The sequence below is a fragment of the Lissotriton helveticus genome, chromosome 2_1 (genome assembly GCF_964261635.1).
Source record: "Lissotriton helveticus chromosome 2_1, aLisHel1.1, whole genome shotgun sequence".
NCBI classification, from domain to species: domain Eukaryota; kingdom Metazoa; phylum Chordata; class Amphibia; order Caudata; family Salamandridae; genus Lissotriton; species Lissotriton helveticus.
In genome coordinates this window covers 1,095,562,070-1,095,574,775 of record NC_136059.1, presented here as the reverse complement: position 1 = coordinate 1,095,574,775, position 12,706 = coordinate 1,095,562,070, and the positions used below count along the sequence as shown (strand labels likewise).

Below are 12,706 nucleotides of genomic sequence, written 5' to 3'. Positions count from 1 at the left end.
AAAAATTCTTTGGCCATATCTTTTCTGATGGGAGTATGGCACCCAATCCTGGAAAGTGCTAGCGATGTCAACTGCCAGTCCCCCACAAGATTTTCATGTTACGTTACTTCCTTGGCATGGACAGCTACTGTTCTAGATACATACAAGACTTTGCCACTGTAAGTGCTCCATTGAGAGATTATACAAAAAAGGTTTCATTTCATTGGTACCGTGAATACGAGCATAGTTTCAAGAGAATCAAACAAGCTATTGAGAACGCTACTGAAATGGCATGCTTTGATCCAAAGCTTCAGACGGAAGTTGTTGTTGATGGTAGCCAGTCGGGTTAGGCGCAGGCCTTGCACAACAGTGTGGACACCTAAATGCTTAAAGACATATTGTGGCATATGCAAGCAGACGTTTGTCACAAACTGAACATGCTTATTTACAACCTGAGATAGAAAGTTTAGCAGTGTGTGGGCTTGTGAACATTTCCATGTAGTCTTATATGGAAAGACTTTCACGTTTGTAACTGATCGTCAAGCATTATTGAACATCTTTGGCAAGCTAAAGGACATTATGTCTCCGCATTGTGAAATTTGGGGTCTACAATTACAAGTATATAACTACACAAGTGTGCAACATCCAGGGAAAGATCAAAACCCAGCTGACTACTACTCACAAGTGCCTCTACAGTGCCATGGTACGCCTTGCAAGATGGCTGAAGCATACATAAATGTAATTGTGAAATCAAGCACACCAGCTGCCATTATGTTGGGACAAATTGTCTATGCCACAAGTCAGGATAGTGTCATGCTAAAACTAAAAGACATAATTGCACATCAGTCTTGAAATCAGCGCACTTGACCTCTTACTAGTGACAGTGACTACAGAAGTTTAAAAATGTCAAAGATGAACTGTCCTTTACTCAATAAGGCATTATCCTGAGAAGGTTTGAGAATTATTTTTCCGGAGAGTCTGCAACAACAGATAATTGAAGTGGTCTTTAAAGGACATCATAGAATCGTTGCCAAAAAACGAGCTCTCATAGACCCAGTCTGGTTTCCTCATCTCAATAAGAGGGTTGAAAAACAATTGAAAGCCTGTCATCTATGCAACTGCTTTTCGTCAAAAACCACTCAACACACCTTAAGCATGTGAGAGTTGCCAAAGCATGTATGGGAAAGAATTGCCATTGATGTCTTCAGTCATCTTGGCAATGGACATCACCTGATGGTGACTGTTGATGAATACTCCCATTTTTCATTTATAGATGATCTCTCATGCATGACTCAAAAAAGAGTCATCAAGAGATTATATGGCATCTTCGCCACATGGGGTGTTCCTGAGATCATAAAATCTCATAAAGGCCAACCTTCCAATATTCGAGAATTCAGAGACTTTCTCTGTCATTTTAATGTGAAGCATCAGAAGAGCACACCTCTTTGGTCACAGGCCAATGGATGTTTCGAACTTTTCATGAGCACTCTTAAGAAAGCTGTTCAGTATGATGTATTGAAAAAACTCCACCGTAAAACTGTCTCAAATTCTTCTCTCCAAGCTTATTGTTCGACCCCTCACTCGACCCCAGGTGAAAGCCCTGCACCCTTGATGTTCAGGAGAGCCATGAAGGCCAAGTTACCTCAATTGACCAACAGACAATCAAGTAATGAGGAAAGAACCCATATAAAAGACTTGGAAGTTTGGATTTCCCTGTTAATTGAACAATAAACTTTTGGAATCTATTTCTGGAGTGCGACCCAATTCTTTCTTGTGATAGGAAAGGGGGTGAAGATTTATGTCGGTCTGCTCGACCTGCGGGGCTGCGCACGGCTGAAAGAAGCGCCTGGGCCGCGAAATGAGCATAAAGTGAAAAATATATATATATATATATATATATAAATATATATATATAATATATATATATATTTGTAAATGTAATTGTAACTTTCTATTCAGCAGAGGGGAGATGTAGTGTTGTGTGAGTTAGGAATGACGGAACCCTTTTGGCTCCTGTTGGACTCCATAGAACAGTGATATAAGTGTTAGAGCGTAGTGAAGTGAATGCAGGTTTAGATTGCTCAGTTCGCTGTTTCGTGCAGAAGAATAAAGATGTATTATACTAAGCTCTGTTTGTGCCATAGTCATTAGTGGGTACCCAGGCTGAGGAGGGCGCTACAAATAGTATTTAGGGATCTGTCACATGAGTTAAGATTTGAAAAGGAATGGCAGAGATACATGGGGTGATTTATCGTGCAGGCTTTGTAGCAAAATATAGAATAGTACTTTCCAAAGTAGGGTTACTGCCTAGAGGAAGACAATTAGTTTTCAGATTATTCACTGCTGGGGTTTTGACTTTCACAGGCTGCCCAATGGATGTACTAATCTCACTCAGATTTATACAATAGGAAGCTTGGAGAGAGATGATTGTACCACTATGTGTTATAGATATACCAGTGGGTACAGTCGTTTTGGGCTGATGTTTTTAGCAGGATTAAAGATATCATAGTACTGACTCTTTCCAAGAATCAACAGGTGACCATTTTTGGTTTTTTCTTTCACATTGGGAATGTGGAGGCTGAGATCTTTCTCTGGAAAAGTGAAGGGCAGGCTCATATTTGGGAGGCAGACTCTCTAGCATAAAGGAAAGAAACAATAAAATGCCCAGGAGAGAAGAATAGGGGGTGAAGAAGTAACATTCTGTGGAATAACACATTTTCAGAACTTTCAAAAGATGACCCCCACTCTCTTCACAGATGCAGGATGGCTATTTTTTTTCTCATAACACAATAGTGCCCCTACGTTGATGAGCATACACCCACCCTTTTCCACTTTATTAGCCATACACCAGTCTTTGGAATGAGTATCCAAGGAGGGGGATTTTGGGGCCTGGACAGTTTCCAGCCATAGATAAAGTCAGAAAAGAAAGAAAGAGCGTACGAGCACGGCAACCTTCATACTTTGTCTTTCTCTTTTTATAATAACTCTGTAAAGTCTTGCCTCTGTTGGTTTGTTTGTTGGCTTTAAACTGTTGTGCCATCTGAGCTGCACTACCAAAGGTAGTATCAGATCTTTAAGGCAAATGTCTGATTGTTTGAATCTAAGAATTAATAATAATATTTTCCAGAAGGGAAGAATCCATTTTTGTCAACGGCTGCGTAGATGATATGAGTTCTGGCCTTCAGCTGTGATGTGGTAGTTACCAGTAGCACTGTGGGAACAGAGCTACCAAGACTATGGAGATTTTGTTAGAGATGTTTGGGGCAGGGGCTACTGGTCTTTGAATTTATCCAAGTGAACTCATATGGCAGTTTGGCCACTGATTGTCTTACCATGAAAGGGCACAAACTACGTATGGACCTCATTGCAAGTCATGTTTTAATTTCAATGGGGCTGATAATGGGAGTTACTGGATTTGCGGCAACTCCCCAGATCTGATGTATTTCATCAGTGTGAAACTTCAGAGTCAAATACGAAGTTTTGGGCGGAAGTGGGTATTTTATCTCCAATTTACCTTGTAATTCTATATTCTTGAGTGTACCTTCGGGGTATAGCTCATAATCCCACCTCAAATTAGTTCTGCATCTAGTATTAGCAATTCTAAGTGGGACTACTTGGGCCGATCCCCCCCCCTTGGCAAACACGGCTCACTTTAGGTACAGGGGCCGATAGCGGGGCACTTATGTTGATGCCCCAGTGTTATTTCGGTATACATTTGTTGCAAGCTTACTTCAGTGTTACCAACAAAGTGGGAAGGGCAGGTAATGATTTGCTCCAAATAGATAGGTTGGGGTGTTATTTTTCCTGTTCTAGCCTAACACCAATAAAGGCAGGTACCACCCAGTCATAAAACTGGCCATAAAGAAGAAGTATGGACAGGTGCATGTTTGTAGAAAGCATGTTCTGTATGGGGTGAATGGTTTGTGGAATGTTATGTGTCGATAGTATCGTATTCGGCCACTGGGCGGGGAGCCGCCCAAACAGGTTTGGCTTAAGGCAATGGAGTCAGTTTGGACAGGTCAGGGGGAAGTCAGGGAAGGTGGACGTGTCCTTTTGGATCAAGCTCGACCTTTAATTGACTTAACATGAGGGCAAGACGTAAGATGGATACCGTTCACAAAATGGAGTCTAAGGGATTGGGACGGAAACTACGATTTAGGGGTGTTGGCTACCCTCGATTGTCACGCAAATACATAGGAATGATGTCCTAATCATTATCGGTTCACGGACACTAAATTCGTCATGGTACGTTGATATTTTGTGACACGGGTATTGGACCTCGATATTGGGATAACAATAGGGTCCAGATTTTCAGAACCACAATGTGGTGCAGTGGGTGTACACAGTCAGCCATTAATGGGCCATTTAGGATTGCAGTTGCAGTTCCACGGTGCCCTAGTTCCACCCACAAATGGTAGGTAACAAAAAGTACATATTTACAGAGATAATGAAGTTGTTGCAAGTGCGAGCCACCGCAAGTGATGCCATGGTCCTAGAACTCTCTAGCCAGACAATGCAATTGACCAGCACCAGTAGTGAGGCTCCTACAACTGAAATCTATGGACAGTGAAACAACTGTTGTCTAAAATGTTCTTCAAAATCTGGTGTAACCACCTTGGAGTTACTTGTGGGGGCCACCTGGTAGACCGCCACTCAACTTACCCAACTAGAGAGTTTACAGCTCGCCCACCATGAAATCCAAAACCCTTGGAACACCTCCCTGATGCAGTGTAAGGCAAAGCAGCGACTTACGACTAAGCCTCTTAGTTTTTCCTCTTAGCTCCCTTATATTCATCTACTTATCACCCTCCCCAGTTCATAATACTTTATTTAGGGCCTCCAGTTCACATATTAGCTATCATCAAGCTTTCTGGAGTCTTCCGTTTCTTTTTCCCTGTTAGCATTCTCTTATCCATCCCTTTCCGCTAGTTATTTGTATACTATTCATGATATCTAATTTCCATGCATGCATCAAACTACCTTTTCTTCTCCCTCAGTACTATGCACCAATGTTCTCCACAGCTCCTCACCCAACTCTGTATTCTCTTTTTCTCTTCTGGTCTTGCTTTTCCCTTCACCTCCCACCTGCCTACCACCCTGCACTCCCACGTATACCTCACCGAGGACATCACGTATGCTGAACTAGAAATTCTCTTGTAGCTGATCTCCCTACCTCCTTAAGACTTCTAGTTGCTTACATCCGACTCACTTGTCCTTCACTCTCAAACCATTTGTAAACTATCCATTGACTTTCCCTCTCCTACCTTACACCTGTCTTAATATCCTACACCCCCACTAATGGTTAATTTGAACCCGTAGTTGCGGGTTGGACCACCAGCATTTAATTTTGGGGACCAGCACTTATTTGTCCATATCAGAGCAAGCACTGGAAATACAAAAGAAGGAGGAAGAGAAACACAGAAATCCATCACAAAGAAACAGACACCTGCAAGAGGGAGATAAATGGGCAGAGAATGTCTTGCAATGGATAAAAGAAGCATGGGGTGGGTTTAAGCCTACCAGCCTTGGCATTTAGCATGCTGACACTTCATTGCACTGACTGCCAGCTTCTGACAAGAACTTTGGGCACTGGCACTCTTTCTTTAACAAATTAAGCACTGTCCCCCTACTGTACCTCACCTGGTACATCACGCGCACTCAGCTAGATATCCCCCTTCTAGCTGATTCTCACACCTGAAAGCCTTTTGGTGTTTTTCCCCATCTTAGTTTTTACCTTCACTCTCAGACCTTTAATTCATAATTGGTATCTCTCTTCCGCTTCCTCCTCATAGGGCTGCCCTCACATACTATATGCACCTAGTTGATGCATTATATTAATCTGGCCTCCTTATCTACCTCATCACGTTTTCCTCTCAAAATATCTGGTTATATTTTGCCCCCATTTCACAATACAACATTCCTTAGTGTTTTCTAGTTCAGCTAAACCTCTCCCACGGCTAAGGACTTCTCCAAGTGTGCCCGTATAAATGCAGGACCAGGTGTCAAACACTCACTTCATATCTCACATCTCATTGGGGTACATAGAATCCACAATCTAGCAGTCACTGACACTTGTTTTTGAATCAGTACTGAAGAGACTCTAAACAAAGTATTCCCACCCTATTGCCTTTCTTCATACCATAATAGACAAAAGGGAAAATGAGGTGGAGTAGCAATCATTAAAAAGCCCTAGTTCAAATGCATTAAATCCCAGAACCATGTTTCTCCTACTTTGAATACTTTCCAGTGAAATGCACTACAGAATCGGACTTCTCAGCACTTTTAACAGTATTACATCGTTCCCAAAAGCACCATTCTACTTTCCTTTTAAAATTGTACAACTTGTTTGAACAACTACAAGACACCGGTATCAAAAGACTAATAATGCATGGCTTTAGCATTCAACTTGACAATTATGATTCATTCGCAAAAAACTTCCTTTAGTTTATTGACTCTTTTACCGTCACCAACCATACCAAATGTCCAGTGGCGTCACTAGGGTTGGTGACACCGGGTGCGGGTAACTCATGGTGTCACCCCTCACGACTTTCCCCATGGCACTTCCTTTCTCAACACACCCATCTTCCCATATTACCCGCACCCCATTCCCAGTTCCCATGGCCAGACTCTTTCTCAGCAGTCTGTGTGCCCCTCCTCTTACCTCAGCCCCACACCCCTCCATCAGTCCCAGTTTGTCCTCTGCACTCACAGTTTGTCCTTTGTTTATGCCCACAAATCCCCTTTCAGCAGTCCCATTATCGCCTTCTGCCCACCCCCTCTCAGCAGTCTTGTTTCCCTCGTCTATGCTCCCCACCCCTCTCTGCAGTGCAATATGAAGCACTCCCCCTTGTGCCCCCCACACCCTGTCTGCACTCTGTGGTCTGTATGTGCGCCCACCTGCTCCACAGAACTCCCCCCCTGAATAAACCTAAATTAAAAGAAATCCCACATTGGGAGTAAAATTAACCCCAAAATAGAGGTACATTTCGGTTCCGGAGTCGCTGTACTTTGGCCCCTGCAAACTTGTGATAATGATTGTAAACGTTAATAATCAAAGATCGTTTGTAGAAGCGCTTAAATTGTCACACCATTAAGCGAAGCGCTACCATAAGAAAACACGATAAAGCAATTTGTCCCTTGTAAATGATGTCCTGCAGGCTGGGGTTCCCTATTAGAATACTCGCCACACAGATAGCACGGTGGGTGGTGCGCTTGCTGCACAAATCTACTGTCTGCCCCCCATGGCACTGACTGAGCCGGCCACACTTCCAGTGCTTGAATAACTATTGACATTCAGTTGCTATTAACAACATGCACTAGTGAAGAATGTGCGGGCAATTGGGCATGTGGTGTCACTGCATAAAATACTCCCATTTTTATTATGACACCGATCAGACTGGAGTTATTTTGGGGGTACATTTTGCTGCAAAGTAAGAATAGCTCAACGGTGTGGTGTCTGGGGCGGGGAGGGGGAGGGGCGTGCAGTTAAAACCAAACTAAAGGGAACATGTACTTGGCACAGTTCTCTTCCGCCTGCTGTAAAGTAGGGGGGGTGGGCGCACATTTAATTTACATATATTTAGAATCGCACACATATTACTTCGGACAATGCACGATCCTTTGGGACACCAGTGTGCGCTAGGCAGAATGATCCCTGTTTTTTTTTTTTATCCGTTCAAGGTTTGGGGCCCCAAGTGCCACCTGATTCCCCAGTTTCCTCTCAGGGGCCCTGATGAATGCCTAAACATTAAGACCCTCAAGCACTGTGGCGGGGGCAATCGGGGGGCAGTAAGTTGAGGTATAAAGGGGGCGAGACACTAAACAAACATATTAATGCATGTGGAAGCTGCGGGGCGGGGGGTGATCGGTCCAATGGATGGTCAGTATGTCTGATCACCCTCCCAAGTGGATCAATTGCCTCTTGGGTGCAAGGAGCGACGGAGGAAAATGGCACGTGCCCCCGGGGGCCCTGTTTTTTGTTATGCAACATCGGGGGTGTTTCTGCATTTCAGGTTAGCAGGCACACCTCTGTACTCTGTAAGGAGCGCGTTTGAAAGCAGCGACCGCGTGCCTGAGCTGACCGGCGTCTGGAACTAAGGGGTTGAAATCCAGGGTGATATGTTTCTTTAATGCCTTAACCCGCGTGGCGTCACTGTCAATCTATAAAGGACACACCATAAATAGTCATAGGTATTTTAAGCGCAAGGTGCTAGGATCGCCTATTACGATGGTACTCCTTTTATGAACATCCGCAAAGTTTTCACACATGTGCATTACTTGTTTTGGTGCAGCGACGGGCGGGGCGGCTTCGGCTCGGCTGGACACAGCTTCCCTCCCTGATCCCTGGTCTCCAGATCGAACTCCTCAGCCCCAGCTCCTCATGGACGATGAGGCTGTGACTTTGCTGCGGACTGCCTTTCTTCCCCCGGACTTCCTGGCTATGGCAGCCCTCTTCCTGGACTTTCGGACTTGAACCTTTGCACTCCCCGCCATTTTCTTTTCTTTTTATGACTCGCTTCTTCTGCTACCTCTCTCCTCCGCCATTTTAGCGTTCTCTGACCTCTCCCCTCTCTGTCCTAGAGACCTTTCTATTGTCTCTCCTGTTGCCTCTGACACACTCCTCGCTGTCTTAATCGTTACTATCTGCTTCCCTCTCTCGTTTGTCTCACTTTCCTGCCCTTCTCTGTCCCTCCCCTGGTGCTGTGACTACATCCCCCCTCTGACTGCATTCCCCCTCCAACCCCACTTAATCACTAGTATATGCAGTAGACCGTTGTGCTCTCTACCATTCCTATGTGACTCTTAGAGTATATCCAGTCATATCCCTTCCCTATGTATATAGAGATAACTCTAATCACTATTATATGCAGTAGTCCGTTGTGCTCTCTACCATTCCTATGTGACTCTTAGAGTATATCCATGTGTATCCCTTCCCTATGTATATAGAGATAACTCTAACCACTAGTATATGCAGTAGTCCACTGTGCTCTCTACCATTCCTATGTGACTCTTAGAGTATATCCATGTGTATCCCTTCCCTATGTATATAGAGATAACTCTAACCACTAGTATATGCAGTAGTCTGCTGTGCTCTCTACCATTCCTATGTGACTCTTAGAGTATATCCATTTGTATCCCTTCCCTATGTATATAGAGATAACTCTAACCACTAGTATATACAGTAGTCCGCTGTGCTCTCTGCCATTCCTATGTGACTCTTAGAGTATATCCATGTGTATCCCTTCCCTATGTATATAGAGATAACTCTAACCACTAGTATATGCAGTAGTCCGCTGTGCTCTCTACCATTCCTATGTGACTCTTAGAGTATATCCATGTGTATCCCTTCCCTATGTATATAGAGATAACTCTAACCACTAGTATATGCAGTATTCCGCTGTGCTCTCTACCATTCCTATGTGACTCTTAGAGTATATCCATGTGTATCCCTTCCCTATGTATATAAAGATAACTCTAACCACTAGTATATGCAGTAGTCCGCTGTGCTCTCTACCATTCCTATGTGACTCTTAGAGTATATCCATGTGTATCCCTTCCCTATGTATATAGAGATAACTCTAATCACTAGTATATGATGTAGACCGTTGTGCCCTCCACCATTCCTATGTGACTATTAGAGTATATCCATGTGTATCCCTTCCCTATGTATTTAGAGATAACTCTAATCACTAGTATATGCAGTAGACCTTTGTACTATCTACCATTCCTATGTGACTCTTAGAGTGTATCCAGTCATATCCCCTCCCTATGTCTATAGAGATAACTCTAATCACTAGTATATGCAGTAGTCCGCTGTGCTCTCTACCATTCCTATGTGACTCTTAGAGTATATCCAGTCATATCCCTTCCCTATGTATATAGAGATAACTCTAACCACTAGTATATGCAGTAGTCCGCTGTGCTCTCTACCATTCCTATGTGACTCTTAGAGTATATCCATGTGTATCCCTTCCCTATGTATATAGAGATAACTCTAACCGCTAGTATATGCAGTAGTTCGCTGTGCTCTCTACCATTCCTATGTGACTCTTAAAGTATATCCATGTGTATCCCTTCCCTATGTATATAGAGATAACTCTAATCACTAGTATATGCTGTAGACCGTTGTGCTCTCCACCATTCCTATGTGACTCTTAGAGTATATCCATGTGTATCCCTTCCCTATGTATATAGAGATAACTCTAATCACTAGTATATGCAGTAGACCTTTGTACTATCTACCATTCCTATGTGACTCTTAGAGTATATCCAGTCATATCCCCTCCCTATGTATATAGAGATAACTCTAATCACTAGTATATGCAGTAGTCCGCTGTGCTCTTTACCATTCCTATGTGACTCTTAGAGTATAGCCAGTCCTATCCCTTCTCCATGTATATAGAGATAACTCTAATCACTAGTATATGCAGTAGTCCGCTGTGCTCTCTACCATTCCTATGTGACTCTTAGAGTATATCCATTCGTATCCCTTCCCTATGTAAATAGAGATAAGTCTAATCACTAGTATATGCAGTAGACCTTTGTACTATCTACCATTCCTATGTGACTCTTAGAGTATATCCATGTGTATCTCCTCCTTGTGTGACTTTACATCTTGTACATTTGCAATTTTTCTGTTTGTATCCTTTATGTAACGCATGTAATCCTAAGTCCTTATGTTTTTCAACTGGTTCTTATGTAAAGCGCTCTGACACCTTCGGGTAAAGTTTGCGCTATATAAAAGTCGCATAAATAAATAAATAAAAAATAAATAAATAAAAACACAGTCCGGGCCTCTGCACCAGCCGAATCTGAGACATCCAACTCCTAAATGCAGAGAGCGAGAGAGACACCTAAAATCCACTATGACGACGGGGTGGGGCTTCCAATCTAACGTGTTTATCCCTAAACACTTCCACAGCAGCCAATCCTGAAGGTGTTTTTTTCATCCTTTGTTTTTTGTGCCCCGATGTGATTGGCTATTTTATTTTCTCTTCGATTTGGAAAACGTTTTCACACAATAGCAAAATATGGGGGGAAAATAGGCAGAGGTGTGAGAGGGAGCCAACTGCCCCCAGATCCGTGGGCTGCCCTGGCAGCGCACCCCAATGTCCTATGGGCGCCACTTACGGACAGCTGTGCCTGGTGGAGCTGTGCACTGAACGCAGCTCAGGTGTGACCAGAGCAGGCGGACACCCCCCTCCCAGAGACCCCCTCCAGGGCCGGGGACTGAGGGCAGAAAGTGGGTTAGTAGTTGGGGGAAAGGGGTCAGGGGGTTCTCAGCGGGATTCGGGAAATCTGTCTGCAGCCCGGGTTGGAGCTTAATAACATCCACACTCTTCATTGTGAAACTGCTCACAATAGTATCCGGTTACGGCGCAGACAGACACGCACCGGCGGGGCACGGGAGGGGCTGGCACGGCCCTCTGGCTCTTTCTGCAGCCAGTCCTAGGGTCTTCGTGTTCTGCTGCTCGACGTGGGGTGGGTGCCATTTTACACGCTATACCTTCCAGGAGGTTTTACATAATTATATACGGGCTTCAACCTTTGTGCAAATTCCCCCTTTCCCCCAAATAAAAAATTTTATTGGACAATATAGCAAGCAGAGTCAGAGACATAGAATCGACGGTGTCACCCCATGTGATGGTGTCACCCGGTGCAGGCCGCACCCCCCGCACCACCTAGTGACGCCACTGCAAATGTCCAACCCAGCAATACCACAAAGTCTGTCATCTCACCATTTTCATTCTAGAACACTATACTTACCCCCGTCAAAGATCGCCATCAGTCTGCCTTCTTTGACCAACCAAACATTTATAAGAGTCTCCCTTCCCACACCCAGACACGAGGTGGAATAGCATTCTCCAAACAAACGCTACATCTCAACTGGAACCTAGAAGAACATCCCTCAAAATGCCTTATCCGTAGCTTACTACACATCTCCCTATCAGTGTTTCAGTTCTATCCCCCCAATGCTAAGTGTTATTCTATGTTATGCTATCCAAATTTGTAGAGTGCACTATCACCCAGGAAGGTAGCCTGACAATGAGCAGGTGTGAGTCTTCCCAAACCTATGGCCTATTGGGACTACTTGAAAAGCCAGGTCTTCCACTTCTTGCAGAATTCAAGAAGTCATAAGAAAGCTCTTATGTATAGTGGGTGGTCGTTGCCCGCTTTAGGTGCAATGTAGAAGACTGAACTGCTAGATGTGTTTTTGTGTCTGTGTTGAATGTGTGCAAGTAGGAGTCCAGATGAGCGGAAGTGTCTGGAAGGTTTGTAAAAGCAGATGTGATTGTTTAGGTATGCTGTGCCAGTGTTATGTAGTGCCTTGAAAGTTTGAGTGAGGAGTTTGAAATGTGCTCATTTGTCTATTGGGAGTCAGGTATGGTGTAATATTACTGTCTGTGGCATGGGCGGTTGAGAGTGATTCTGGCTGGCACGTTCTGAATAGTCAGCAGCCTTCTTGTTGATCCTGGCATAGAATGTTCCTCAGTATTCCAGCTTGCTTGTGACAAGGGTGTGCATGATGGTTTTCCAAGAGCTGATTGGGAGCCATTTAAAATTGTTCTAACAGGAAGGGCACCAGCAAATATAGGGGCAGATTTACAAGCCCCTTGCGACATGTTTATGACACCTTTGCGCCACTTCTGTGACGCAGCGGCGTCGTAAACAATGCGCCACCATGCGACAGATTTACAACGTGACGCATCTAGTGAGATGCGTCACG

At 44.0% G+C, this 12,706-nt stretch overlaps 1 long non-coding RNA gene across 1 annotated transcript in view; it reads right to left on the bottom strand.

Moving 5' to 3' along the window:
• Positions 1-8,399, bottom strand: part of LOC144819603 (uncharacterized) — a 235,847-nt gene extending 227,448 nt beyond the window's left edge. The window contains exon 1 of the long non-coding RNA XR_013607480.1: positions 8,257-8,399. This is a non-coding gene — a long non-coding RNA (uncharacterized LOC144819603). The remainder of the gene's footprint in view (positions 1-8,256) is intronic.
• Positions 8,400-12,706: the final 4,307 nt, after the last annotated feature.